This window comes from Dreissena polymorpha, chromosome 7, assembly GCF_020536995.1.
Source record: "Dreissena polymorpha isolate Duluth1 chromosome 7, UMN_Dpol_1.0, whole genome shotgun sequence".
NCBI lineage: Eukaryota > Metazoa > Mollusca > Bivalvia > Myida > Dreissenidae > Dreissena > Dreissena polymorpha.
In genome coordinates this window covers 22264917-22270001 of record NC_068361.1, presented here as the reverse complement: position 1 = coordinate 22270001, position 5085 = coordinate 22264917, and positions in this window count along the sequence as shown.

Sequence of the window (5085 nt, the reverse complement as noted above, 5' to 3'; positions counted from 1 at the left end):
CATATAAAGGCAACATTGCATGCTTGATCTATATTACTCATTACCTTGACCTTCTGACCTACATTTCCATTGTTCAAGGACCTTAAAAACTTTATGCTAGGCATAGAGAAAGAAAATTTGGTAATGTGACAATTTCATGTCAGTTGTTGGTGTTGTTTTTTTTATTTTTTTGTTTGAATTTAATTTGTAAGAATCTTTGGTCCACTTTATAACATAAAAATACTGTTCCTGATGGAGTGGGTGGGGCTTTTTCTCTTTAAACCCATTTCAGTGGGGATTTTTAAAATCAGGCTCTATTTGCCACCTTGTTTAAACCATAGCCATACTTTCAGTTTCTTTCTCTCTTCAAGTACAACAGAAGGTGTCATTTAAACATTACCCTGATTTCTTATTGCTTATGATTGTTTTCATTTCAGAAAATATTGCGAAACAAATACAGATAACTCCCTTTAGAAAAATGATTGAAAGGTTTCAATTAAAATAAAGTTGGATGAACAAATGTTTGGTTTCTTTTTTAAGTCAATAATTTGACAGCAATTTTTACAGCACACATGAGCATCAAGTGCTCCTATTGAGCTAAGAAAGATTGAGTGGTTGTCCGTCATCACTTCCCGCTAGACGCTTTATAGCTCTGGCATATACTAACCAAGCATCTATTAATCCGCACGTTAGGGCACTTGTTTGGTATTGGAACAATATGCAACAGTAAATTCTATTAATTCTGTGTATTTTTATGCCCCCCTTCGAAGAAGAGGGGCTATATTATTTTGCTGGATGTCGGTCGGTCTGTCTGTCGGTCTGTCGGTAGACCAGTTCGTTTCCGATCAATAACTCGTCAACAAATTGACAAATAGGCTTGATACTTCCAATGTGCATTGGCGTTGGACAGTAGATGACCACTATTGAAATTGGGGTCACTAGGTCAACGGTCAAGATCACTATCACAATAAGTGTGAAAATAGTTTCCGATCAATAACTCGTCAACGAATTGACAAATTGGCTTGATACTTCCCATGTGCATTTGCCTTAAACAGTAGATAACCCTATTAAAATTGCGGTCACTATATCAAAGGTCAAGGTTACTATCACAATAAGTGTGAAAATAGTTTTCGATCAATAATTTGTCAACGAATCGACAGATTGGCTTGATACTTCACATGTGCATTGGCCTTTGACAGTAGATGACCCCTTTTAAAATTGGGTTCACTAGGTAATAGGCCAAGGTCACTATCATAATAAATGTGATACTTGATACTTCCAATGTGCATTGGCGTTGGACAGTAGATGACCACTATTGAAATTGGGGTCACTAGGTCAACGGATAAGGTCACTATCACAATAAGTGTGAAAATAGTTTCCGATCAATAACTCGTCAACGAATTGACATATTGGCTTGATACTTCACATGCGCCTTGACTTTGGACAGTACATAACCCCTATTGGATGTTTGGTCACTAGGTTAAAAGTCAAAGTCACTATCAAACTAAGTGTGAAAAACTTTTCCGATCAATAACTCGTCAACTAATTGATATATTGGTTTGGACAGTAGATAACCTTTATTAGAATTGGGTTCAATAAGTCAAGGTCACTATCACAATAAGCGTGAAAATCTGTTCCGATCACTAACTAATCAACTAATTGACATTATACTTGGCGTTATACTTCACATGTGCATTTGCCTTGGACAGTAGATGACCCCTTTTAAATTGGGGTCACTATATCAAAAGTCAAGGTCGCTATAACACTAAGTGAGCAAATTGGTTACGATCAATAACTTGTGAAAGAATTGACCAATGGGATTGAAACGTCTTGTGTGCATTGGCCTTGGACAATATATGACCCGTATGGAAATTTGGGTCACTGGGTCAAAGGTCAAGGTTACTGTCACACTTAGTGTGAAAATTGTTTCCGATCAATAACTTGTAAATGAATGGACCAATTGGCTTGACAATATTGACCAATTGGCTTGAAACTTCCCATGTTCATTCGCCTTGGACAGTAAATAATCCATATTGAAATTGGGGTCACAAGGTCAAAGGTCAATGCCACTGTCACGTAATGGTTGAGCATTGTTTATGATCAATTATATGTCAACGAATTGACTAATTGGCTTGATTCTTCCTATGTGCATTGGCCTTAGACAGTAGATGAGTGACTTAGTCACACTTATATGATAAGATTAACTCTTAAGGTTATTTGTGTTGCAAAACATCGTGTGTCAAGGCCCTGTTTGGGGGACATTAGTCTCCAACCGCGGAGCTCTTGTTAATTGCTTGTTTGGTACACGATAACAAAAGAAATACCCAACAAATGCCCATTTTCAAAGGAAATGTGCCTTCCGTCCAGGCCACCTCTGCTTAGACACATTTTACCATTTAATCAAGCATGAATACTGCTTGCAAGAATGATTTGGTACTCTCCTTGAATCATTCTCAATACCCTCTAATGATCAGACCTCAATTAGACCTTGACATTATGCAGATTTTATATAATGTTTAAAAAATAGCAACTTCTTGGTTGATTTCACCAATACCGCTAACTAGAATGCTTTGATACTGATACAGTTGTTGCCTTTGACTATACTGAATCCATTTTTGTCAGGCAACCTCAGTCTGACCTTGATCTTATGCAGACTTAAGATGTGAAACATAGGGCAAATATGAATATTTGAAACTTTACTTTTACTTCGATAAAAGCATGCTGGGGATGGGCATTTTCTTTGTTTAACTGAGCGTTCAGTTTGTCATTGAAAGAGGGGGAAAATAATAAACATGTAATTTTGAAGATCTTCCATGTAATTTAATTAGATATATATTTAAATATAATTTTAAATTGTCATCCTATTATTCTGCGATGTAATTATAATAGTTAAATTTTAGGGGTACGATACTGTTATTTCATGACTGTATTAACAGACTGTCCAGACTGTCCTATCATAACAACAAACATGAAAATATTGCCAACAATTTCCGACTAGATGAAAATAGCGACTTTTATTCAGTGTTCTAAAAAGTTATCAAATTATTAATGAACAGTACCGACACAAATCTTCATGTCGCTTTAAATGAGTGGCATTGATACATGTGCCCAGTTCTACATCTTTAATAAATGTTCTGTTCAGAAAAAACAAGATTATTACATCTAGCAGTAAAGAATATACCAAAAATCCTGAAAAAAGAATATATCAAGAGGGGTCCGCAGCAAATAGTATATGTATTTAATCTACTTTGTAGCAAAATTTCAATTTTCTGCAGTGGAATATCACCATGAAAATAACTAAAGCAAACGTGAAAATAACAGATTGTATTTTTCGGTGAAAAAAGCATAAAACAAAGAGAAAATGTGTTCCAATCAGTGTAAGATCTATTTTATTTCACTTGTGATAATGTGAAAATAAATGTGTATGAACTTCCGTGAAATATCACACGATCTTACACAGATTTCATCAAATATCCTCTATGTGTATTGTTAGTTATTCAGTCTTCAATTAAATAACGTCAATGCACATTCATGTTATTCTCTGTAAGAATCCTTAAAGCATTTTGATACACACTGATCCCAAAGTTGGGACAATTTCATTGACGAGGACACTTTTGCGATAGTTGATGCAAACACTCCTCACTTTTGAATGGGTGATCTGCCACAAAAAGGGAGTTTGGTACCTGGCGATTGTTGATTGCTGTATATTGTCATTAAATACAAAAGGGTTGTCGAATGAATCTGGTGTAGTATTCAGTACGCTTGATGTCCATAATCGCAAAGAAGATGACCATATCGTCCGCATTCTGTGTGTAGCCCAGGCTTCTCTCCAGATATGCAGTTTTTCGTTTGTGTATTGAATATTAACGAAATGAAGAGCATACAGGTGTACAGGATTCAATATGTTAATCTTCCATGAAACCAAGAAAACGAGTAATAATGAAATAGAACCAAATCACGCCATACTCTCTCGATTCTTTGGTTGTGTGTGCTTTTCCCTGTAAGAATACCACGAACGCCCGTTTCTCTTGCATGTATTCTGCAATTTTAATATGTTCAACACCCATATCTGTTCGCGCGCATGTTGGTGTACCAAACTTGTTGTAGCTTCAACAAACACCGGCAGTAATTAAGCAGATCTGGTATTTCCAGACACCTTAATGCAGTTACAAGTCTACTGAATATATCAATTCCTCCGAAGATTATAAAGCCCCATCGGACAAGTTTATGATTTGTATCAACATGTCAAATGTGGTTAGGAGGAAGGCACATGGTAACTACGCCGATGAAGTCTGCCGGTTTTCCTTTCTTTCACCCCAACTTCATCATGTTTATGTAGAATGTCTCAAAGTCGGTTTCGTTGTATCTGCAAAACGAACAAACAAGGCACACTTTATTTATTTACTTATAGTCTTAGAGCATGGTAACGGGAAAAAGAATGTGCCAATTTTGACCCGAATTTACCTTAATTAACTTTCACTCTGTTCAAATAAGTACATATTTTGGGGATATTTACTAGTACTTCCTAATCGGTGTATGTACACAAGTAATTTTGGAATGGGATCTTAATTGACTGAACATTGAAGAGCGTTTGATCTCGTGTTTACTTACACGTAGGCCTTTCTGGTGTAGAATTTAAATCAGTAATATTTCTCCACTTTTTGGAAACTCCTCCAACGTTAATTTAAAAATAGCTGTTAAGTCCTCGTCGCTTATATCTGAGAAAATGACTTTACTTAATTCAAATACATGCATTCGTCGATACAAGGTGCTTTAAGACACACCATGCAACTGAGACATTTCTTTTATTGTAAATCGTATATTCATGAGAACTTCTAAATTATCTTTCGGAATAGTATAAGAAGATACACCCCCATTTACTCCCTGAACAAGAAATGGTTTAGCAGTTCCATACGGAAGGCAAGCTGTTCTCAGTCTCATAATGTCAGCCGTGTCATATACATCTTGTTGAAAATATCTGGAGTAATATTTTCTCTTTTGAAGGCTTGAGGAACATTTCTAGTCCCAATTTATGTAAAATAGACTCCATTTCTGCGTTGCAGTCCGCCTTTTTGTCAAATGAATATACGGAACAAATACACACCA